Consider the following 26,171-nt stretch of genomic DNA (forward strand, 5'->3'; position numbering starts at 1 on the left):
TAATAGCAAGCATCCTTCAGATGTTGTTTTCAAGCATGAGAAAGGGGTCCAGAATCAGCTGGGCTCTGTCTGAAGATTGTGGGAGGATAGTGGCCACAGGAAAGAATCACAGCTGTTCCCATCTTAACATCTGGCAGGTTTACTTCCATTACTGTGTCACTCCTCTAGGGCATAAAGAACCAACCTGTTTGAACGGTGCCCTGCAGATACTTTTCTAAATACAAGATGATTTTACATGAGCTGTATCCTGTGTTTTTGTTAACCAGAAGGATAAAGCAAGTCTTAATCTGGTTAGATCTTGTTATGGATCCAGACTGATGACATTAAACCATAAGCATATATGTCTGACTTTTGTGGTACAGCAACATGCCACGTGAGACTACAGCAAGAACCAGCAGCCCAGAATGCCAGAGCATCAAATGAGTATTTTTCAGACTAAATATTAAAATATTTAATTTCATGTGGTCTTGTGTAATTCTAAAAATCCAGCTGTAGCCACAAAAGGATTTATTTCCTAAGGACATCATCTTATTTGGTGTATTTGAAGCAAAGTGGCTGCTGAGCCCTTGGGAATGAGCACTGTATAGCTCTGAGGGCTCCAGACACTCAGCAGTGCAGGGTGTGCTGCCACCTCTTGGCCATTGCTTCCAAAAAATCCTTATCCATTTTTTAAAACCTCATTAGTGCATAACATTGTTTCTTTTTCCACAAAATCCTTCTGTCTTGGAAATTCTCTCCCTTCTTTTAACTTAGAGGTATCTAGATATTGGATATTTAATATCCTTTGTTATATTTGATTATTAGGCCATTTTCTTTTTTAACAATGCTAAGAAGACTTTGTGCTTTATTAATCTGAAATAAAAACATTATTGCAGTTTTATTCACACTTGCAACAACAGTGATATTTGTGTCTGCAATCTTTAGATATTGCTATCCTGAAGAGATATTAAATATGTCCTACTTTAAAATAGGTGTCACAAATAATAACAACAACCAATAACCCTGCTCTGAACCATATGACTGGAAACCAATATCCTCCAAAATCGACAGCTTTCAGTATGAGACAAAAAGCCATGAACATCCATTCAGTCCAAAAGATATTTAACACAGGGGATTGATTTTCAGCTAGGGAAAAGACCCACACCTTGCATTTTTCTGAAGTCTACAGGAATTCTGAATGAAAAGTCCCACGCTGAAACTTTTCAGATAACATTTGCTACTTCTCTGTATGAATTACTGAATTTCACTTAACTTCCTATTCATACGTAAGATTTGCACAAAGCTCATGTTCTAGGGAGAAAAGGAAAAATGCCAGTTCTGAAAATTTCCAAAGGTCCTGCTCCCTGGCAATATGAATTGAAGGAGAACAGACAACACCTTGCCCTGTTGGGCAACAGGAGAGTAAACTAGCATATTTACTTTTATAATTTTAAATCTGCATCAGTTTAAATCACACAGCGTTCACTTCTCTTCTCTGTGGCCACAGCCTTCTTAGTAGGATCTATTGCAATAGCTCAAGGATTAATTAATGATTTTGAACTAAAAGAGGGTAGATTCAGACCAGATCTAAGGAAGAAATTTTTCACAGTGATCATGATGAAACAATGGCATGGGCTTCCCAGAGAGGTGGTGGATGCCCCATCCCTGGAGATATTCAAGGTCAGGTTGGATGGAGCTCTGAGCAACCTGATCTAGTTAAGATGTCCCTGCTGTTGGACCAGATGAACACTGAAGGTCCCTTACAAACCAAACCATTCTAGAACAACACTTTTGTAGAAGGGTGGGGAAACTGGGGGTTTTCAGACAGGTTAAGAAGCAGACTTGGGCTCCTTCAATAACTGTTCTTTCTCTTCCATCTCCCTAATGATCTTATGCCCCTCCAGCCACAAAGAGAATGTTCATGTGAGAATTCCCCAGGGTATAGAATATATTTTTAGTTTAGTGACAAAAATTTTTGCAAAATTTTTCTTTTCTCTGAGGGTAAAAGGCCAGGGATTACTTTGACTGTTGCATTGGACCCTTATGGTCACACTTTCAAAGCTATGCTTGTGTTGGCAACACAAATCCTGTTATTGTTACAGGATTAATGTGCATAAATTTCCAAATGCAGCTTTGAAAATGGAGCCAAGGAATATCATTTGTGTACATTCTGGAATTAAAGTAGGCTCTGATTATTGGCCAGTCATTCAACAGCACTGTTGTATACACATCTTCTTACAGGACATCTCTAAACACTCATTCAGACTTGTCTGGCTTCCTTAAGTAGCTGTATATTATTAAATAAAAGAAATGATAAGACATCAGTTACAACCTACCTCTTCCTTTGTCAATGATAAATTCAATTTGTCCTGATTCTGCTAACACTATTCCTTGGCTTTTCCTTTTTTTAATATTTCTTAAGAATTAAGAAAAAAGTGACAATAATTAGTACCATGATCATTTTTTATTTCGTTCCACTAGAAACTTCAATCCTGTGCTGCAGTGATGGAATAAATATGGCACTGACATTGCCAATTCATCAGTTCCTTGAGTCTGATTAAACTTCTACTGTTCTGAACTAAACCAGGCTTTGTATCTTATTATACAATTGCTTCAGGTGAGAACTACAGTTTTATCCTTCTGTTACTGTGCAGCATCTATTGTAATCACAGTGGTAATTTCAAACATGCTTAAATTTTTTCTATGCCTGTTTTATAAACTTTTTAATGAGAATGGGCTTTTTAACCACTAAAATCATTCATAATGGTCTTGACATGAAAATAGAGGAAAATAAAACAATTTGTCTTATACTAGAGAGAACATCTAGTTTCTGTAGGTGGATTACATTGAGGCACAATGTGCACTGCCTCTCCAGCACTACCACTTCTCAAGCAGTTCCAGACATGCCTGGTGATGTATCACCAGACTCCTGGCACACTATGAGGAAGCCTAGAAATTGGTACCACATAAGTAGGCATTTTCAGGTTTCTAATTTTGGCCTTAAGTGGCCTTATTTTGCATGTGTCATACTAAGGCTTATACACTTATCCTGATTTGGTTTTTACTCCTGATGTCATTCTTTTTTTCTGTTTATACAATAAATTAGGAAGTTGGATGCTGTTGGTATTCTGTGCATCAGCAGGGTGAGACGACTCATTAGGAGAGTAATTCTGTTCCCTGTGAATCCTTCTTCTGAATTGCCCTCTAGGTGATAGAAATCTCTTTCTCCTAACAATTTTGGAGTGTTCTAGGAAGGCTAATCAACCAACACAGGCACTTGCCTTGAAATGCCTTGAATGAGGCTGTATGAGAAGCACCCATGTTTCTTAATAACACCACTCTTGCATGGGTCAAACAGCAATATCTGTTTTTTATACAAGAAGGGAAATTAGATGTTTCATCAGTTATTGTCCTGCTCACATCTAATACAGAGCTGACATGCAGTCAACAGAAAAAACATTTATCCCACGAACCACATTTCACCTATTTCAGGACTAAATCTTTCACTGACCTTTGCTTTCAGCTCCATCTTTTGCAAAAATTTTTTAGGATTTAAATATAATCCAACTAGAAAGAACAGAGCTTATTTCTTCAGTAAGTAATGATAATTTCTGTTGCATTGGTGTGGTATAAATAAAGACAGCATTCAAAAGTCTTACAGCCACTTGTGTAATAAAGTTCTTTTTCAGTGTGATTTAACATCAAATAGTTTTAAAGAACCCATTTATAAAATTTGAATTTCAAATGCTTATTTCACTGTCAAAAATCTTGTATTATGTTCAGACAGCTGAACTATAAATCCTCCTAATTTTCAAACTGTACTGGCCAAAGAACTATACCATTCATTAGATAAGGATAGTGACTACCTCATTTAAAATGAATCCTTGTAGATGACAGGCTGTGCATCATTACATTTAAGTGTAATGTGAGCCAGAAACAGTAACCTAAAGGAAATAGCATTGAGGGGTAGTAGATATTAAAGAGGGAAAATGCCTGCATGATGATGACTGTAGAAGGAGGCCATTCAGAGTTTCCACACAAGCAATATTTCTCACCTAGTCTTGACTATAGTCCAAGACTAGATAGATAGATAGATAGATAGATAGATAGATAGAGAGGTAGAGAGATAGAGAGAGAGAGAGAGAGAGAGAGAGAGAGAGAGAGAGAGAGAGAGAGATAGAATGCACAGATCATCCTGGACTATATAATTTAAAACATAAATTAAAAATCCTTACATATATTAATCCAACAGCTGTGGGCCACTTATTATGAGTCCACTGTTTTATGTTAGAGGAAATAATATTATTTACAATATTATTGTTTAAATACCTTTGTCTTGCAATGTATAGAAAACTGATGGTGTAAATCAGGATCTTACGTCTCATTTGGCAAGAAGCAGGCATTTTTAAAGGTTTTAATTCTCTGAGGACAAAGTAATAATTCAGTTCCAATTTTTGCACATATCTGTTGCACACAATATAAAAAAAAAAAATCAGTGGGAATGTTCACATGAATAGATTTTAGGCATAGTCATACAACTGGAAGAGCTATGGCCTTAGTATGCATGAATTTAAGTACTTTTACAACCAATTCAAGGAGAATGGTCTGTGATGACTACACATATAGGGTACACAAAGGCCTACCTGCATGTGAGGAACCACTTGAAAAAGCAACTTAATTCACAACAGCAAGATGGAGGGTGTGGTATGAGATGTTCTTCCACTGCATGGCTAAGGCAGGAATAAAAAGCTGAGTTCAAATTCAGCCTGGAAACAAGAGGAAAATGCTTTCAGTTACATTTTGGTTTTGTCAAGAACAGTTCTGCTGACATTCGGTATATACCCACAAATTTTAAGATATGGGGTACCTCCCATCAGTTGTTCAGATGTATTTCAGCCCAGAATGCAGCAATAAGGTCAAGAGAAGTTTAGAATTTATTACAGAGAAAAGATTGCTGCTGTGGGACATCTCTGGCATCAAGCCCTGAGAGCAGCCCCCTGTAACTTCTGGTCTACACAACCTCCATTGTTCTCTCAGGTTTCACAGCTGCAAAGGTTGCTTCCTCTTCCAGAAGGCAAGAGCTCTCCTCTCACAGCAGCTCCACCACAGGAAGGATTTTTCTCTTTCTGTCTCGTTTTGGGGAGGGAGGGGTGCTGGTCTTGCCTGTATCACCCGGCCCAGAACCAATTAACTTGGCCTGAAGAGCCCAGTGGGTCTCAGGTGGCCAGGGCTTGATAAGGCATTTCCTCTCCCTCTGCTTGGGCTGGATAAAAGTTATTTGAAAGACACACCTTCTAAATGATACAACCTTTATTTATTTATTCAAAAAACAACTTCTGCCTTATAGATAAGAGTCTGAAGATAGACCAAGAACATATGAATTGAATATTTTACAGTCTTGTTTAACTGAGACACTCTTGTTAGGTTCCTAAGAGGAAACCTAACAGTTTCCTTTCATGGGAGGATAAGCATGTTTCCCAAACTCTTTAGTAACTTGATCCCTTTCTACACTGGAATTCCCCTGTGTCCCCTAGCAGGAATCACCCGCAATTCCCAGCTGATGACAGCCTAGAAGGCAGGATATTTGTGAACTACAGCTTGAACAAACCTCTGGAGTTTAAAGAGGAACCTATCCATGCTTAAGCTTGGAGCTGTAGGGCTGGTGTCCTGACACCCTGTTATGCTTGTGGGCTACAGCAGCTCCTGGCAGAAAGCAAAGGAGACATGGAAGATGGAAAGGAAGATGGAGACAGAGCAGTTGTTTCAGGAAAGAAACCAAACCCCATTTCATCTGCTCTGCTCCTGATGTAGCAGAGCATTCAAAGCAACCTACAGGCATCTGATTACATAATTACCATTGCATACATTTATCCTTCAGTGCCTTGATAGTCTTTTCCAGCAACATGGATGTGAAATTGGGGTGTGACCATTCCAGAAAGCTCAGATATAAAACATGTGAAGTGTATGCCCAAAACCTGAAGTCGAATCATGAGTAGCCCTAAGTTGTTTAGGGCAGTAAAATGAAACACTTATAAAATAAAAAAAGATCGAAGAGGTTAACACAGTCCTTCCATGTAATTACTATAATCTATTTGTGCACAATTCATATTCATATTTAATGCAGTTAAAAAAAATTAGTTTACCCACAAAACATCTATGTAAACTAGGTACCAGGAAATTATTTCAGAAATTTGGTGGCCTGAGAAAGACAGTATATCGTGGTTTGTTTCTGATAAAGTGATATCCAAGTGACCCTATTCCACTCCAATGGGAAGTGAAACAATTTTGATTTATAATGATTTAAATTCACAGAGTTTCATTGGAAATATAATCTGGCATGCTTCTGAATTCTTACTCTGGCTGTGCACAGACATTATTCTGTCAGTACGGTAAGCTTTTAATTACTATATTTCCCAAAATAAATGCATCACTCATCAGCAACTAAACAACTAAAACAACACCCAATCTGAATCTAACCTTTTATAATAAAGTAATAAAATATTATCCAGATTAGGAATGACCTTGTTTTCTTAGGAAGGTCACAATTTCCTTCACTGCTTTGTTTTTTGTTTGTTTTTTGTTGTTTTGGGGGTTTTTTGTTTTGTTTTGTTTCTGACGTGACTTGGAACTCTTTTGCTAAAGGAAATGTATCTGCCTTGATCAGATGAGGATTTGGCAGCAAACTCTGCAATATTATGGTCTGTCATATCAGATCACACCAGGGCTTAAAACTTTTCACATTCCTTTAGTAACACCTTGTAGCAGAGCTCTGCACAACTTCTCACACCTGAATTCTTAAAAAGCCTTGGATTTGTTTTCTGCCTGATGCTGAACGAGCACAAAAACTGGCACTTTATTTTGTGGAACGAACTCAGTTGTTTTCAGAGTAGAAAAAAATTACCCTGGCTTACTTCCATCACTGATGCATGTGTTACAATAAAATTCACTTTCTTGAGAGGTGCCCATAGTCCCCATAAAATGCAGGAAATTCAGGCATTTAAACCAGCAAGCTTAACAGACTGACACCTAGGCTACCAGTTAGAGATGCCCAAAAAAAAAGGAGATTTAATATATCCCCCCAGCACCAGTTAGGGTCCTACCCTTATTCAGGATTCTTAGCTACTGGCTCTCCTCTAGAACAGCTATGTCCCATCAGTCCCTCCTCATAAAAACAAAACAAAACAAAACACAAAAAAACCCCCCAAACAAACAAGAAAAAACTCCCCCAAAAAACCCCAAAAAATACCCAAGACACAAAATTGACACTGCTTCCCAAACTGCAATACTTAGCAGCTTTGCTTTTGTAGGGGTAAGGGTTTGTTTGAATTCTTACTCTGGATAAATTGAAGCCTTGATTTTTTCTCTTCTAGGGTTGATGTGAGTTACCTGTTTCTCAGAATACACAATCAATGTTTTCTCCCTTTGGCTCCAAATATAGCAACTAGAGATTCAGACCCTCAGCTCCAGGAAAAAGCCCTGACTAACATGTTCTGGGGAAACACATAAAGAAACTTGAGACTTTTTGTTCCTATTGCTCTTTTGCATCAATGGATCCAGACCCAGTTGCCATTAAAAAAAACCAAAACTACACAAACAAAACAAACAAAATGCAAAAAACCCCACCCATAAACCCACAGACCTTCATGTAGTATTTCCAAGATTCCTTTATCTAGGACTATGACATAATTTCAAACTGGTTTTATGAACATTCTTTATAAATAAATTATTTCATTTCTGACAAAAATACAGGCTTGAGAAGGTTGTTTTATCTTTTTTAAGAATGGAAAGACTTGCTTGTCAGACTCAGTAAGATTTTAAAATGCTAATCCACTCTTGGAACATATAGCTGACACTGACAGAATGTTTTATGATGTGATCTCTCGCGCCTACTTCCAGCTAAAATTAATAAAGTCCTCACCTCCCCTTTGGCCTCCAGATCTTATTCCAGCAGGAAATCACACCTTAAAGTAACTTATCCTGCCAAATACTTCATCACTTTCCACTAAGAGGGAAAGTGGAAGGCATGTTTCATCATAGATCTTCCCAAATGTGTTGAAGTGAAAGAGGAAAAAAATGAGATATGTTCATCTTGTTCATCTACACCTGTATGTTCTATTGTTATGATGAATACCCTTTATCTTTAGATAATACACATGTAAGAAGCTGGTCTGCTCTGAAGTTTTTAAGAGTTTCTTGTTGCATGTTCCTGTATTACTGCAGCCAAATTCCATTAAGACCTATGTTTTAAAATATCTTTCTAATATATATGATGAAATAGTTTTTACAGTTTCTGGGCCTTGCTGCTCAGTACAGTACAGTGCACAGTGAATTTCTTTGAAAAGCACCTAATTCCAGAAATATTAACATAATTATTATAGTGGGTTTTAAAAGGAATTTAGTGGAGGGGGAAAAGAAGCCCAGTTGCAGAAAGATTTTACAACAGATGAGTAAAAGTTGTTGAGGGCTCTCTTCTCATCAGACCAGACCCAGTGAGAGGACTGTGTCCAATGCCATGTGGAAATGCTAATTTCCAGCATGGTATGACAATGCAATCATGTGCTCAGTCAAAGTTTTGCATTATCTGGAAAGAGATATCAAACCTGTATTTTGTAGGGGTTTTTTTCCCCCTTTTTCAACCAGTAACATTTCCCGGATATTACTAATTTCTTCTTCTACTCTGTGAGTTATTATTCTAGATTTCCAAAGGGAAAGGAGTGGTATTTTTCTCTACAGAAACAGGGTTGCTCTAAGAAAACACCTGCATTTAGAGTAAGAAATTTTACAGAGCTACAAGATATTGCCCAGGGTGCAAGTGGAAATATTAAGAGTTATATCCCATCCGTGACTGAAATGAATGTATTTTAAATTTCTGTTTCACTTTTGCACATATGGAATATGTTAAATATAATTCCCAATGCCTGTAAACTTCCTTAAAGCCTGAGATAAATTTACTGTTAGAAGAAGGAGCTGTATAGTCACACAGAAGTCATTACTTTTAGTCTTATTCCACATTTTAGCCTGAAATCAACTAAGCATTTTTGATACCACCACAGAGTATCTGACATGAAGAAAGCATCTCCAACTGTAATCCCATAACCTCTAATTTACTTCCATGCACACCTGAAAATCACAGCTGAGTCATAGTACACAAATTTTTGCCAGGGCAATATATTTTAGTAACAATATTAGAAAATAGTTTTACAGAACTTTGTGAAGGATAGGAAAAGATGGGGGCACAGAATAATCACATCCTCCCAATGACAGTTTTCTTTAGCTAATTTTTCAGATTTGAAATCCCACATTATAGGATTTTGATAGATTACTGGGTTATTTCAAATATGTATTGGCAGATAAGATACAATTTAGCTGTGTCACAAAGGTAATTCTGCCTGGGAGGTCTTCACTGTTTCAATAGATTCCCCTCACACTGAAATGTCAGAGGTTTTGACTGGCTTTTGATCCAAGCAGACATTTGGCTTTGGTCTAGACCTTCAACCTCTCAAACAAATGACACTGTTAACATGTTTAAAGTGCCTTCAGACCGACTACAGGAAACATGCAACATCCTTCAATGTGATCACAAATGATTTCTTGGGATTAATATGAGACACAATGTGAAAAAGAAATATTTCTATAGAAATAAAGTTATTATTTGCTGTGACTGAATTTAAGCCTGATAGCTTTGGCTCATACACAGGACATGCTGTTATTTTGTCTTTTTCGTTCAGACCACAACTCTTCCTGCTGTGACTCAGAAGCAAATGCAGTTGGGCATTGTCACATTGATCCTGCCTACAGGTTTCAGAGTAATCTGCAGTGCAATTTGCAAAGTATACAATTTTTTATTACTGAAGCCTATGGATAATTCTTCAAGAACAAATTTGTTTGGTTTTTTTTCTGACTGTCATTGACTGAGATTATTCCTCCTTGGTTGTCACTGATTTGACAGAACTCTGAAATTCTTCTTTAAAATTATCTTCTGTTGCATTGCCATGAAAAAAGATTATCTTATTATTCTTTAGTATATAATATATACTCATTATCTTCCTAATTTTCCTGCTTAAATCTGTAATGTACTAACATTTGCTCTGTTTTTATACTTCAGTTTCTATACCAACAGTATTTTAAAGTCTAAGATTGTTCTTCGTAATATCCAATTACAGCAGCCTTAGAGCCAGGAACTGAAGTACTTTCTATTTAATAGGTTCAGAATCCCTGTTTGAGCTTCATCCATGAAACACAATTGAATGCATGTGTTTGTGGCCATGACAGAACAAGACATTCGGTACATTTTTAGCGATCACTTTAGTGTCTAAGTTCTCTTTTAAATACTGTTGGCTTTCTCTTGCTTTTTATAAAGGAGCCTTGCTTCACAGGGTATGGAAAAACAGCAAACCCAAGCAGGACACTGAATTCATCTCAGGTCTCTGCTGACATCAGAAACCACTCAATCTTTGCTCAAGAGACTCTTCATGTATTTATAACCCTGTCATTTACAGTTCCTTTCCATTTACTCTCTGCATGGGTGACCTACCAAATGTATGCACAGCAGCCAATGTGCATCCCTTATATGCTGACTGCGAGCTGCCTGATGTTAGTACCCACACTCCCATCAGGCTTGAAAATATCCTGGGAAAAAATATTTACCGTGGAGCAAAAATGAGAGGAACTGCCTTCTAAATACTATCCACAGAAACAAAACTATTGGAGTCTGACAAGATACAAGCAAGATTTCAATGATGAGAAGAACATTTGGAGTTTGCACAAACACTGCTGGTTTTCTTAATTCATTTATTTCCCTCACAAAAAAGAGAATAATTTTCTAATCTTATCTATAGAAGAATCCATTAGTATTCATGTTGAATAAAATCTTGGTTTTGAATGGATTTGACAGAACAGTTTCTCTTAACACTTGTTCAGAAGCAAGCTAGGCCTTAGAGCAGGAATAAATTAAATACCACTGGACCTTTTTTGTACTGTTAGGAATAAGATTTTTCTACATTGTTCACTATATTAAAACACTCTTTAGTTAAAATAATCCCACTTTCGTTTCATTGCAGTCAGCCCTTCTGCTTCAAAGCTAGTTTAGCATCTTTGGTTTCTGCTCCTACCCTCTTTGACACAAAGTTGCCCGCAAAAAGGACTATTAAAGGGTATCCAAAAGTCCTCCAGCTGTGTTAAGAGATAAATTCAAGGGAAGGCAAGGAGCCAGCAGCTGCAGGACCATACAGGAGCAAGCCTCCAAAATGAAATAATTAGGAATCAGTTTATAATTGTGTTATGCTGTCTCTTTAGTCTGTACTTCATTCATAAACAGATGGACTGAAATATTCAAGAAACAAATTTTTCAAAACTGACTTCTAACCTCATAACGAAATAGTAACTGGACAAACCTCTGTGAAAATACAATTGAAACATATCTCTGGATTTAACGTAGGGAATATGAAACATAATGTCATAAACCCTGAAAAGACATTTTAAAAATTATTTTAGAATTTGAAAAACCCAGTTTTGCAATGACATTTGACAATCCTTATTAAATTGGCCCCTGTTATGCACAGGAGAAGATTTAAAAGATTAAAACTGCTTGGTTTAGAAAAAGATGAAAAAAACATGGCCTCAGAAATATAAATATCATATTTTATTTTTATTCGTAAGGCAAGAACAAATGCACAATCATAATTATGATGGGGTAACATAAGCCAGTAAGCTTTATTCTGACCTGTAAACTCAATTCTGTGACCATTATTTTCTCTGAAAAGCTTCTAATTTTGTTTATTCCTTCCTTCTTTATTTTTCCACTTTGAAGTAAATACACATACAATAGAGAAGTCTTTCCATTCATCAAGATTAATGAGAAGTATGCCAAAAGTGAAAATTTTAGTAATTAATTTGTTCTCACTCTAGAAAAAGAGGTTGCCTACAAACCCCAGAAAACTGCTTCTCCTTGTTTGCAGTTGTTATGAAAGGGCAAAATTGAGGTAGGCAATGGATCTCATGACTTTCGGAACTGCTGGAGACTTTGAAAGAGAAACTAGAACAGTGCAGGTATTTCCATACTTATGTCTCTGTAACAATCTGAGGTCAGGATTAAGGGTGTACTACAAAACCTGCTAAATTGTAAGATAAACCCATAGGCTTAGTAAATTTTATGAAGGCTTATAGGAAGAGTTTGATATACAGGCGCTTATCAATCTTGTTTTGTGTAGCTAAAAAAATGTGGCTGACTTGAAAATCATTTTCTAAATCTGTAAATTTCACAGTTTTATTTGCAACCTCCCCACTGAAGGGGTTTATTGATCAGCCACATCACAGAACATGGTAAAATACAGGCCCTGCATTAACAGAAGAATACTGCAGTATTCTTATTGTTAATAGTATTGTTGTTCTTATACTGCAGTACTAATATTCCTCAGACAGAAAGAATGGAATTTGTCAGAGTACAAGAGTGGGCTCTGCTACAGCCTCAAGAAAAGCTGTAATACTTCTTGAGTTCTCTTCCCATCTCCAGTAAAGAGCTCAGAACAAATCAAAAATACATCATGTTTATTCCTTGTCTTCTACAGGAAAATAGTTCCCTGTATATTTAATGGAACAAATACAACCAAAACAATATACTGGACACCTCTGGAAAGATTTGTAGCTGTTGTAATGTAATGTACTAAGAAGCAGAGTATTTTTGGTTTTGGTAAATGAGATAGTTATAATTTACTGCTGAACAATAGAAACCCAACAGTGGCAAATGCCAATAAAATAAAATAACCAACTGATACTCTGGTTGTAAGAAAGGAGAGGACAAAGGCAGTATTATGACAGTTTTTGAGGCCTGAACAAGCACACAGTACTAAAATAAACACCCAGCTCTAAGGAAACCTATGTTATGCTCCAACTAAAAATATGCTGAGAGTCAGAGCTTATAGAGAAAAGAAGAAGCCCATTCAGTTGTTCTGTGCTACTCAGCCCTTTACAGAGGAAAGTGAATCCCTAAGATATCAGCCATCTATGTAAAGTAGGAACTATGCAAAATCTGCTGCAGTGGGGACCAGAGATGAGCTGAATGCTTTCTGCATTCATTTTCTGCAGACACCTTATTTTAAACTCAAAGTCCCATGGAGCCTAAATAGGACTCTGATTTCAGGTCTGGGAAGCACTTAGGTTACCAAATAAGGTATAAATTTATGGTGGCCCTAGATAAAAACAAACAAAAAATAAATCCAAACTTGAAAGCAGAGTTTCTGTAGCAGAAAAGATTGAGCTGCATTATATCCTCAAAACACTGACATTCTCTACTTCTATAGTAATCATTGCAGCAGGAAAGAATTGTGATACTCTAACTTTAAACTCTATTACTAAAACCAGACGCCTTGTTGAAGAGAAGCTGCTAGAGTTTACAACCACAGCAACTTCAGCAGTGGCAGTTTTAGAATGAAAATGATGAAGATCTGAAGTGTGCAAATCCCTGGAAAGGATTTTAAAGGCAACAACTGTTGTACCACAGCATGCAGTAGTTATTAAATGGTGATTTCACCATGCACAAAGAATCTTGGAGACACTTCTGAAACTTTCTAGGGTAAAATTTATTTATGTAGATAGAAAAAATAAAGCATCTAATTTTTTTAAAAAAGCTAGATTTAGACTGGTGTTACAAAAGTCATTCTCTATTTGTGCTCCCCCAGCCTGTGCACTAACTGAAGCAGGGCACCCCTAGGCAAATTATAGGCTATCATGTAATTGTACATTGTATCATAATGTATTCACTCTAGAAGGCAAAATTAAAGATACATTTACTTTCATGGGAAGAAAAAAGCCAGTAATGATGGTGAACATTTTAGAAGCCTATGTTTGCTAAGAACAGAGAATTAAAAGGCTTTTAGCAAATGGACTTTTTATAACTGGTAAAAGTATTCCATTGACATTCTCCGTACTTACAACCCCAACAGTGGTAGCAATAATGGAAGTGATGTTAGAATTAGGGTTTAGGGCACTGAGGCTCAAATTGCTGCCATCATCAAGGGGAAATGCTGCAGCTTATCACAGATTCTCAATCAATCAGCTGGCCTAATTTAGTCTGATGACCCATCAAGGCTGGATACTGGACTTAAGCAAGATTTTCTGGAAACAGTTTGTGTGTAAATTCTTAATATGACTTCTGGAACACACTGTTCAGATCTTGTCCTCTTTACATTCAGATTTTTAATTACTTTTTGTAGTACCTTATGCCATTTGACAAAAAAAAATATTTAATAATCAAAAGGTGTAACTTCATGGAGGTTTGCTTTAGCATAAACCCAAGCATGAGATCTGAGAGGACAACTCACAAGAGCTAGTATTCACAATGTCCTCAGCTGTCTCAGGTTCACAATGAAAATAAACAAAAACTTTTCACGCAGCAGCTTTCTGTTCCTCGTTCTAGTATGTAATTAATTTAAATAATTAACAAATAATCATGAACTTTTATATTTTTCCTGTTGCTGGAATAACAAATCAACTCCCAGTATTATTCAAAGGATAATTTACAGGCATGTATCTACCTATCAGCAAAGGCCAGGAGTATTTCAATTCTACATTTCAGTTCATGTTTATTTCCAGTAATAACATTAACTATGCTTCTTAATAAACTGAATTGTACAAAATTGACATGTACCCTTAAAAATATGCAATTCCCTTGTGCAGCCACTGGATGGACTTATGGAACCAGTGAAACCTTTTGACTGCAGAGAAGATGCACAATTAAGTGAGCAACTGGCAAGGAATTTCCTTTCCTTGAAGGCCAGGAGAAGCTTTCTGCAAAAGAGGATTTGAGCCTAAAAGGCAAGGTACAAGCAGGAATTTTAGCTTCTCCTTTTCAATCGAGTACTTGTCTTTCAAAACATTTAGTTTAAGAACAACTAAGCTCTTGAAATGAACCAGAATGATAGGAAAATTGGTTTGTAGAACATACAGATCAGTTCCAAATGTGATTGTTTGGCATTAAATTTTACAGTAAAAGCACTAAAAATTGTACTGAAAAGAAGCTGGGTTTTTTGATAGCTAAGTTTACAAACAGAAGCAGATCATAGTTATTTAAAGTAGTCCTTATTTTTTAAAAGTTATGCTACTTTAAAATGTTCATATTCTTTAAGAATAAAATAGAACAGTATTTGCTTAAGCTCCCATACCATTTTCTGGAATAGGAACCTGCTACTCTGCATAGTAAGTGTAAAACAATCCCTGCATCAAGAGTATGGTCATCCATGAATATAAAAACTTTATTTCCTTTTTTATTGCTGGTGTCAAAATTACTCCTGAGTATTTTGTATGTATTACATTTAACTATATTACAATTAATTTAATGCACTTTTCTAGACCAGTTACCATTTCAGTGCATACAACAGTGATAAAATACAAATGTGATTCCATTCACTGTGTTCTTCTGTTGTGCAGGTAAGAGCAGTAGAGGTATCAGTTGTAGCAGGAAAACAGAGTAAATTCAGCTCCAAGGCAGGAAATAGGGTTGCTGTGAGGAGAACTAAGTGAAGCTGGGGAATGAAAGTAGAGATGTATGAGCTCAGGAGATGAAGAGCTGTTACATAAATCTGCCCATACCTGCAGTTCTCAATCTGTGGACAGTGACAATGACAAGCATGGTCCTTCCACTCCCCTTCTGCAGATACACACAGTTAAAGGATGTAAAAGGGGATCATGTGGTTTTGTCATTTTGCCTGTCTGCCCTCACCCTATTCTGTCCCAAACAATTTCCAATGGCACCAAACCTAACTCCGCATGCCTGGAGTTATTTTGTCTTTGTGCTGTGAAGGTCATATGCAAAGCCTGTGTAGTGAGTGAATGTCCTCTGACTCTTTCTTTAATTGCATGGGATAGTCTTTCTGGGTACCTATTATAGCCAGGATGAATGACAGACAGTGGGAAAAAAGCATGGGCAAGGAAGGCTGGGTCAGGTTCAGTGCTGCTTTCAGTCCTCCTCTGGAAAAAGGCATGAAAGGAGACTGCAGACGTTTGTCAACTAACAACTCCTTCCCAGCCTAACTCATTTCTTCACTGTGTGTAACAGCAACTTTGTGGATAATAAAACACCTGCAGAAAAATCTCTCTGGATCTCACTGGTATGCTTTATACCATATTCTTTAAATTCCTGTTATTTTTTAGAAAAGCAAACAAAGCCACTCACAGGGCCCAAAAAACTAACTGAGCAGCCACATTTAATTTATGCATGCACTTTAACACCATTCTAAGTTAGGAGCTGATATCCACGGATTAATTGCCTACAATGATCACACAAATCATGGAACAGGATGGAATGACACCTCTCATACTTACAATAATCATGGTGCCCATCACTGGACACAAAATGCATGCAGTGTGTCCCTGGCATGCCAGGACTCCTGAATGCCATATGCTGTCCTGACCTCAGACAGGGGAATGCCATCTGGTATAAAAGCCCCACAGTTGGCACTGCAGACTGCAGGCTCCAGGCTCCTCTCTCTCCCACCCCACTTCTCACCCTATCCCTCTTGACAATTACAGAAACAGCAATCTTGCAGGAATGAAGTCAGGCTACCAGAATATTGAATGCCTGAGTCAGATACTTGGAATGGGGCTGGAAACTCCAGAGCTGCCTGATATATTTCATTGCCTAAAAGAAAAATTGTGACAAATCAGGTTCTTCTGTACCACGCAGTAGGCAATGAGATCCCTTTTCTCCCTACAACACACAGTGTCATGTCACAGGTGTGCACTTCCCTGCTAAAATCTTCCCAGGAAACATCATACCTCAGCCAGGAATGCTTTCCCCTGAGAAGCCCCTGAGCATAACTTGCTATTCTTGGCTTGTTCTGACCTCCTTTAATTTCTTGACCTTGTTCTGGAACTAGGTGCTGGTCCACTTTTAACCACACCAGACCAAACAAGCAGCAATCTTCCCATACCAGTGTTGATTTGGAAAGCCTTTGCTAAGCTACTGCCCTGGGAATCTTCCACTGTACAGAGATTAGGTCACAGACTTCCTTCCAGGGTAGGTGGCACCAGGAGCTGCCAGCTCCAAGTTAGGACAGTAAAATAGGTGGGGCAACATTCGAATATGACACAGGGAGATGTAGACAGAGCCTATGGAATTAGTGGTATCACTAATCTAACCACCTACATAAGCAAATCAAGTGAATCATCTGCCTTACTGGTCTATCAAGCCTCTGGCACACACATGATACTGGGTATATAATGGGGGACTGGCTCACATGAATTAGATTTTTAAAGTGCTTCTAAATTACATGTTGCAATTCAAGTTGCTTAGAGACACAAGCTCAGTTTGGGAGTGGTCCTCCTTCAGACAGAAAATCTCAGCAATTTCTTATTCTGTGTGAACCACTGAATACCAAACTGTTTATTCCTATGAATAGGTTATTTCTCTAAAATTCTAAAACCAAAGAATTGCAGAATAATTTCATTATTCTACTGCTATGACAATTTTTTCAATCTACTCTGGTTAAGAAATATGAAGTAAATATCTATATCTATAATGCTGCTTTTATGTGGAGTTCTGTCAGGCAATTAGCTGTTAGGTTCACAAATGACAAAGCTGATGCAAAGCTCGGAATTTTTTACTGACAGATTGTCTGGTAAATTGGTTTATTTGCGTTGGATGCACCACTAAAATTGTTCAAATTAGTACCCAATCAGTTCCTGTTACTGTACACCTGAAAGTGTAACAGCAAATCTGTCCTGTTACAGCCAAATGACAAATACCAGGAGAACTGTTGCCAAGGCTGCCTGGTTTTTCTGTGCTGAGGCCTGTGGATTCCCACCTGTTCTGTGCAATGCCACTGCGTATATTAAGTCACAGCACAGGCTAAGCACAGCTTGGAACACTGCAAGTGTGGACGACATATGACATTCAATATGAATTCCCCTTGCTTAATTAACATTGTGTACTTTCTTTGACACATCAAAGAATTTAGTAGTATATTCTTAAAATTTAGAGATTTGGCTTTGATTTCTCTTTGGCCATTCATGCATGCCATTCTGAGGAGGTAACAAGATAATAGTGCTCACAGTGCTCAACCCCGACAGTTGAAATGTCTTAACCTCATGCCAAATTATTTTTTTAAAATCCAGAGTGCTTACATACATTCATGCTGATAGGTGTTTCTTATCTCCTGACGTTTCAGATTAGCTTTTTAAAGGTACAAAGACTGCCAGGATATGTTTCCATGTGCTCTGTAACACATTTCTATACAGCTCAGACTTTTTACAGACTTTAATTTCTGATACCCCACAAACACAGAGCCTTTTCTCTTGAAAGTGACTCCTTGTCCTATGTCCCTGCCATCCATGCCTTTGATCCTCACTGCTTTACAATGAGGTATGTCTTTTTATGAATTGGTTCTTCATTTAAACTCATTAAAATCACATGTGGAAGTTTCCCCTTAGAAACGTCAGTCTTGAAGTGCATGCTAATGTGCAGGTTGCATGCCATAAATCCACCCTCATTAGCCAGCCAATCCAACCCTAATAAGGGAATGGATTCCTTGAAAAGGAGAGGACAGGACAATGCAAGGTACTAATTTCATGTACCAATATGCATTGGTATGTACCAATATGTATTCTAATTTCATGTACCAGCATGCATTTATTTTTCCACCATTCAGAGCCTCTGGGTGAGCTCAGAGCTAATGATGACTCCAAAATCAGTGGAATGGTCTTTATAGGTACATTTGAGACAAATATTGATGGAAATGGAGGCCACAATTACATAGGGAAAATGTACATTCAAGTGTACAGTAATTAAAGAGGAATAGAGTGGTTTAGCATAAATTGTAAAACTCAGTACTAAGAGAACAGAGAAGTGTACTGTGACCTTTTTTTGTAAGATGCTGTTCTTGCATTAAGTGAATTCTAAATATAGCAGCATTCTGTAGCCAGACTACTTAGATAAACTGGAGTGGCAATGCTATTTCATCTAAAAATAGAGAAACACTTCTCCCTCAAAATACCTAAAGCCTGTACCTGTGGTCTCACAGGCAGCTGAAGGCAATCTGTTTGCACAGTCATGGAAAGCAGCTGTCCTGCCCTGTCCTCCATCTCTCTTTGTAAGGATCTGCTCATGGTGATAACGCTCCAGTTTAAAAAATGGTCTTAAGCCTTGGTCAGAGGCAGGAAATTTGGCCTAATTTCTTCCTTGGCCAAGTTCAGCTAGACACAAACCTCTCTGAGGTGTGCTCTGATCATCAGGCTATCATTTTGCTCTTGGATGAGGGCTGGAGCAAAGGGAAGCAAAGGCATCGGTAGTACTTGAAGGTGTGCTACTTGAAGAATTCCAAGCTCATTGGGCAAGATGGAAAGCATGACACTAATCCTTTAATGTAAAAAGAAACAAAGAAGGAACTCATCCTCATGACATGATGCCAAACTGCAGGTATGGGAAACACAGTTCTAGAGATGAACAAGGGGGAAAAAAAAATTTAGCTTTCTCACGTGTCAGTTGCTAATTACTGTTAATTAAAATAAAAAAAAAAACTTCAACCCAAACTGAGATTTGTCCTCTAAAATTTTAAAAGTATGATTTGGGGTTTTTTCATAAATGCAGGCCGAACCTGCATATTTATTATTAATTTAATTTGCTTTATCAAGTATTATATTATTAATTTAATTTCCTTCACATTTACTTTATCAACTCTGCCGTTCCTACTGCAAGGTAGCATCAGTATAGAAGCCCCAATTTCCATCTCTGCAAAGTTATGTGAATTATGGTAACAATGACAGGTATTTCTAAAATGTAGCTTATATTGTTGTCCACACAGATTGGATTCATTACCCAGTGTGCAACAAGCCAATAATCACACTTGAAAGAGACGATTATTTATTTCAGAGTTTCACAAGCCTGGGTGCTCAGTGGTATTCCACAAATGAAGCATACCAGCTACTAAAACTTTTTTAAAATTTACTCTTTCAAGCAAACAAGGGGATTAGTGTTCATTGGCTACAAGTTACATAGTTCTTGTATTAATAAGTATTGTATCTTCAATTGGTTAATGATTCTCTCACTTCTAATGCTAACTAGTCTGCATGCTCAGTCTTCCTTTTGGGTCAGTGTGTTTCTTGGATTGGTGGTCTATGAGTTGGTGGTCACATATCTACCCCTGCCAGAACTACCTTTGACCCAGCAGGAGCTGATCAGTTGGAGCAATTTCTCAGCTGGCTTTATTAGTTGCTTCCTTATCTTGGGAGTTCTGCCAAACATCCTCATAGCCCCTAAATTCTGCATTCTTTGTGTCCTCTATGAGTGGTACATCCTTATTGCCAAGCTTGGTTAACCTCCTGCTAAGTCTGAGATCATTGAAGCATGTCCAGCTCTAAACCTTAACAAGGCAATTAATTCTACAACAGGTATTTTGTCTTTCTAACACCTGAATATCACTTAGATCTTGTTAGCTGTCACCTGCTTCACAGGTTAAACCTCCTTTCTTGCTGTTTAGGCTTGACAGTATACAAAGACCAAACATATAAGAACACTCTTAAGAAAATTTTATATGGTCCACATTTTGCAACAATCAGCTGTCAGACTTTTTGCAAAGGTACAGACATCGCCGTTCCTATTTTTGGGATCCTCTTTTCTGAATTTACAAAAGAGCGATGAGGCTACAGAGCAATTTTGACTTTTTTCCCTTTCTTTGGGCTGCAATGATTGCCTTTCACTTTCAAGATGCTTCCAATTGTTAATACCAAGGGAAAGAGGATTGCTGTTATAAAGACTGTAAACAAGGAGACTGCTTAAAACCCTGTGCCATAGGCCTTCTGACATCTTTCCAGAGATATCATGCACAGCCTCAAAAGCAGTCAAAAATTCATCCTCAGCCTCAAAAGCAGTCAAAGCCACCTGAAGACTCTTCCAAATTGGACTGCCCTGTTAAACCAGTACGGCTGCTGCTCTTCACTGGAGAGGTTTTTCATGAGTTGACATTCAGTCACCTGAATTTCCAGTTCAAAGAGCTGCCACATCCCCCCACCCCAACCACAGGAACTCTCACACCAAGGCACACCAAGGCAGAACATCTCACTTAGATGAACTCCCAAGTGCAAATCAATAGAGAGGATACAGAAGGAAAAAGGAATTATTAGCCACAAACTCTGCTGGTCTTCAGCCAGACAAGCATAAACTCCCCATTCTAGCTGAAGTCACTGAGCTTTGTTTTCTTTTTTCTGGATTATGAGGAGCAGTTGCAATATGTAATTTCTTATCCACTTTCAGGATATGGAGTAGGAAGGTATTTAAACAGGGAGACAAGGCTGTATCAGCTGCTCTTTGAAGCTGGCAATAAAAAAGGAGTTGCAGCTGCCATAATAGGGTAACACTTGTATTCCTACCTGTAAAATGTCTGGAATTCAGTCTGATTTGAACTTTGCAGGATGTCTGCATATGTGGGTCAGCTCACAAGGCGGGACACTGCAAGTTGTTTGCCGTATCTGAAAGATGTATTACTTAGATCAAAGAGGAAGAAATAGAATGTCCAGGGTGGCCAGGTAGCTGCTGGTGGCTGGGAAGTCCTGGCTGAGAGGGTATTAGTGACACTGCAGCATCTCAGAACACAAGGAAGTGTTTTCTAAAATAATCTGTTTTAGCTGGGCAGTAGGAAGGAAAGGAAACTGTTTGCTTTTCAATCCACTGCTCTCGCAAGGATCTCATTCTGCCCGTTCGCTTTTAACTGTGATCTACTTCAGAGTAGAGAAAGAGTAAATATAATCAGCTATAGATGGGACTCCTGCAGTTCAGAAACCTGCTATTGCCTGCAGCACAGCTAAAGGCATAGAAAATTTAGCTGAGATGTGAGATTTTATGATTGCATTAGCAAATGTCGAAGTGCCACTGAAGACACAAACTACATAAATGGGCTGGAATGGAACTATTCACAGCTGATTGCAAGAGCAGCAGAGGGAAGGAGCACAGGTAGAAATTACAGCAAACGCAGCTCTTCTGATGCATGGAGGGCTGTAGTCTTGCCAGGCCAGCAGGTGATTATTCCCCTTCCCCATCCCATTTTGTACAGAGGGAGAAACAGATCATAGGTACCCACGATGGTGTATCTCCAGCTGGGCTTCTTTAAATTCAAACTACATCTCATAGCACAATCAGAACTCCTGATTTTTCATAGGCAAGAAAAATTTTTAAATGTTCTTGCACTGAACAATGCTTTGTAAAAAAAAATATTTTTTTTTTAATTAAATCAAAGAAGATTATGAAAGGCTGCCATAATGAAGCATTTAATCTAAGAGCTCTACTTGTGCTTCATTTTCCAAGATTAATTATCAAAAACTTCTAGGATCCCGCTAGAAGAAACAGGACTTTTTTTTTTTTTCTAATACTAGATCAATTTTTCTTTCTTAATAATTATTTTCCTTTAAAGAAGAGTGGTTTTTTCTCTTTTTCTCATATGTGCAGCCTTTAATTAGTCTGTTAGACAAAAGCAGTATTAGCTAGACTCTGTTACAATTACCCACATTTGGTAGCTAATTACTCCTTGAATAGTCTTAAGGCTACCAGCAATTTTAGTACAATTGGCAGCCTGGGGCCCCCAGGAGCTGTTCCAGCAGCCAAGAATAGCTGGAACAAGGGGGCGGGCCAGCCGTGACCCTTTCTCCTCAGCCACAACCTAACATATCTACTGTGCCAAAGGCAAGAGTAACACAGAAATGAAAATATTCCCAAGTGGATAAATGTGCTCTCTTTATAGCCTTTTTAAACTAATGGAGTGGCATAAAGGGACTACGGGGAAATAGAAAATAGGACCTTTTAAATGCTAAAGCATTGGCAGGACTACTAATGATTTTTCAATTTTGCAATGTTCCATTAAAACAACAGTACTAAACACTTATATGGGATCAAATTCTGACATGAGACTTTTATTCTAGTGCAATTTTATTCACTGATGCCTCATATTGCAACAATTTACATCACTGCAATATGGGTGTCAAGACAATAAAAAATGCTGACTTGATTTAGTAACATTTCATATGCATTTTCCACAGGTAGAAATTACTTCACAAGGGACACAGCAATGTCTGTGATTTCAGTAAAATTATTCCTGCTGTACACTTGTGTGACATCAGTGGAAGACTAAAATTAACATAAAAATTTAAATGAAGACCTCAGTTTTAAATACACTGTTAATTCAGATTCTATTCCACAACTGCGAAGAGCAGTTTCAGCAGTGCAGATTCAGCAGCACTGTGCTTGTAAAGAGCCAGAAATTCCTTTTTAAAACACTTCACAAATTCATGAGGCATCCCTTTCCACTGCATTCTTCAAATTTAACCTTTAGCTTACCACTGTTGATGAGCAAATTGTTATGAGTAGATGGATGTGGCAGCATTGCAGAGGCTGACTGTAAGATGGACACAACAGCAAGAGCTCAGCTGAGCTGTCAGCAGCAAAATCACAAAGCTGTAGGTTTGGAGAGACATTGCCTTTAGCAGCAGGATTGAGTTAAGGTACTTCCAACAAATTCTCCTTCCTTGCTGCCTGTCCTGTTTTCTCAAGGGCTATATGACTTTTAGCAATACAACTGTCTGTAAGGCCACCCTGTGAATCAGGGCCAGGGAATTTCACAGGTATTAGAGAAAAATTCTAATAAAAAAAGCATTTTAACCTGAATCAGTCTCATGATTCAGTTCCCAAACATGAGCACATACAGCTGTGTTGGCACAGCTGAAAGGGTTTCAGGAATAAGTAGCTGGCAGTTGAGGTGGGTCCTGGCAATGCCTGGAAATGGGCTGCTGCTGGCAAAAGTGTTCATGGAACAATACATTCACCGTTGTCCATCTTGGCACCACTTACCTGCATGTGCACTGGCTGGTTACAGGGCTACGGTCCATAACTTTAAGTACTGTCAATAATCTGAGGCAGCAGTAATCCTTTACCAGTGTTTGTGAGGGACTTTGCCTGCTTTTCAGGGACCAGAGCAGGGGTTGGAGAAACAGCAGTGCTCTTAGCACCTGACTATAAATCACCAGCCTAAGGCAAAACAAAAGTAAGACATATCAAATTCAGGTTCCACCAAAGTGCAAACCTTGACCCTCCTGAATACCCTTAGCAAAAGGTGCTCCTCAGCTCAGCTGCTCAATGGGAGTTATACTAAGACCTTGTCCAAGGCACTGCACAAAATCCTCTCTTGTTTTAAAATCCAGAAGGATTCTCCAGCAAACTCTATTGTGTCCTGACTGGAGATTTCCTGCCAGTTGTGCTCCATGAACATCAAAGTCCAAGACCAGAAGAACAGACAAGTGAAGCAGATTCTGAAGAGATAAAATTACTTCCTGAAATGGTCTTATTCATAGATTGGATAGTAGGACAGATGGATTGTAGGACAGACAGAACAGCTACTGTGGAAAAAAAATATCAAAATAAAGACAGTCCAAAACTGGAAGAGGTTGTCCAAAGGTGTCTCTTGACTCTCCATCCTTCAGAACTCTGCAGGACAAAGCCCCAGTTAATCTGATCTCAAATGGCCCTGTTCTGGTCTGAGATTGACCAAGTGACCTCCAGGATCCCTTCAAATGAAATTATTCTGCAATTCTGTCACCAAGGAGTGCCATATGAATGACTGATGATGCTCTAAGGACTTCTGCTCAGGAACAATCCCAAAAAGCAGTCAAAATCTATCAGTCTATCCTTTTTTATCACTTATCCATTTCCTCAAGCTTTAAGGTCACCAAAAAAAAAAAACAAACTTATCTTTAATTCCCCAGTAAACTACGACAGCTAAGCACTTGATAACACAGGTGATCTGGAGAAGCTCAGTGTTTAGAAGCAATACCAGAAAGGTTAAGAATTCTGTTCAATTTCAGTTTTAGTAGTAGCAAAGGTTTTGATCTTGGGTCTTGAGCCTCTTTCCTGGTAGTGAAGATGACATGTCTTTTCCCACCTCTTTGTCCTGGGGTGACTTTATGATACTGGTATCCCCAGTCGTCTGGTTTATGTTATATATTAAGTTCTGCACCTTTAAGACTGACTGTGAGAGCAAGAGTGGGGGGAAGAAGAAGCGCGCAGTTTGTGTTAAAGAAAAACATCACTCCCACACATCCCGCTCCTGGACTGTGGTGTCTGCAGCACAGACAGACAGTGGGACAGAGCTTCTCTCTGGCTTTTAGTTAGTTTTAGCTAGCTGAGGCAGAGGAGTTCCCTGGACCTTTGTTTTTTCCCTTTTTTCCTGGATCTGTGCAAGCCTGCTCTGGACTGAACACGCAGCCAAACCCCGGGAGCTCAGGCCTGTGGCCCACCGGGGCCTGGGCCTCGGCACTTTCCAGCGCCGAAAGGACTGATAAGAACCTGAGCGAGCCGAGCTACACCACATGAAAAGGACTTTTCTTCCTAGACTTGCCATGCCATCCAAAAGCGAGAGGTTTTATTATTTAATATTACTCAATTTCTGTTAAATAAACAGCTTTTTCCACTTCTCTCCAAGGAAATTTTTTTTTCCTTTCCGGAACCAGATGGGGGGGAAAGGGTCATTTGAATTTTTTTTTTTCCTTCCCTGGGGAAACCCCCATTTGGAATTTTTCTCCCAAATTTGCCCTAAACTAGGACACTCTTATTTCAAATGCTTTGGAAATTAAGGGAATGCCCATAGCTCTGACACTGTTAGTAGTTGCATCGGGGCAGTGAGGGAAATATCAGCTTTTTTTGTAGCACAGGAAATGTTCTCACTCTTTCTTAGTATCTAAGAGTACAGAGCTTATGGGGAGCCTTGACATCAGGGAAGCTTAAGTGCAATTCAAGAAACACTGAGAAGGATAAGGATAGGTAAAAGGCCTTAACTTGTCTTTCCAAAACAAAAAATAAGTAAAATCGATACTTATTTATAATAACAATATTATTATTATTTTTTGTAAGGCTAGAAGACCTTAAGAGACCCACCCAGGAAATCAGAATGTGGTTTTGCCTTGTATTAGAGCTTTTCCAAGCACTTTTCATTTGGGAGAATTTCTTTTCTATCATCTGAGAGCAAAGCCTAAGTTAGGTGTGTCATTATCATTGCTGTGAAATGAGATCCAAGCACATTGGGAGTTAACAGCACAGCAATTATAATAATAGCATATAATTATAAATTGTGTAAAATGCTTCTGTGCATTTTACTTCACTAGTGCAATGTGAGAGCTGTGGGGTTTTTAGTGATTTGTAGCTAAAAAAGGCTAATTAGACCTAC

At 38.3% G+C, this 26,171-nt stretch overlaps 1 protein-coding gene across 10 annotated transcripts in view; it reads right to left on the minus strand.

The window, feature by feature from the left end:
* JADE1 (jade family PHD finger 1) overlaps positions 1-26,171 on the minus strand; it is a 146,818-nt gene that overhangs the window by 109,500 nt on the left and 11,147 nt on the right. For 3 of the 10 annotated variants that reach the window (XM_086890503.1, XM_023926574.2, XM_086890468.1), the window contains exons 1-2: positions 4,847-5,152; positions 4,623-4,745 (exon numbers count right to left, since the gene is read on the minus strand). The gene's annotated coding sequence lies outside the window, so the exon portion shown is untranslated. Of the gene's footprint in view, positions 1-4,622; positions 4,746-4,846; positions 5,153-21,336; positions 21,436-23,293; positions 23,608-26,171 lie in introns of those variants that run through there. The other 7 variants (XM_086890496.1, XM_086890501.1, XM_086890482.1 and 4 more) reach the window with 7 other exon arrangements.

Source organism: Cyanistes caeruleus, chromosome 5, assembly GCF_971803275.1.
Source record: "Cyanistes caeruleus chromosome 5, bCyaCae1.hap1.1, whole genome shotgun sequence".
Taxonomy (NCBI): Eukaryota; Metazoa; Chordata; class Aves; order Passeriformes; family Paridae; genus Cyanistes; species Cyanistes caeruleus.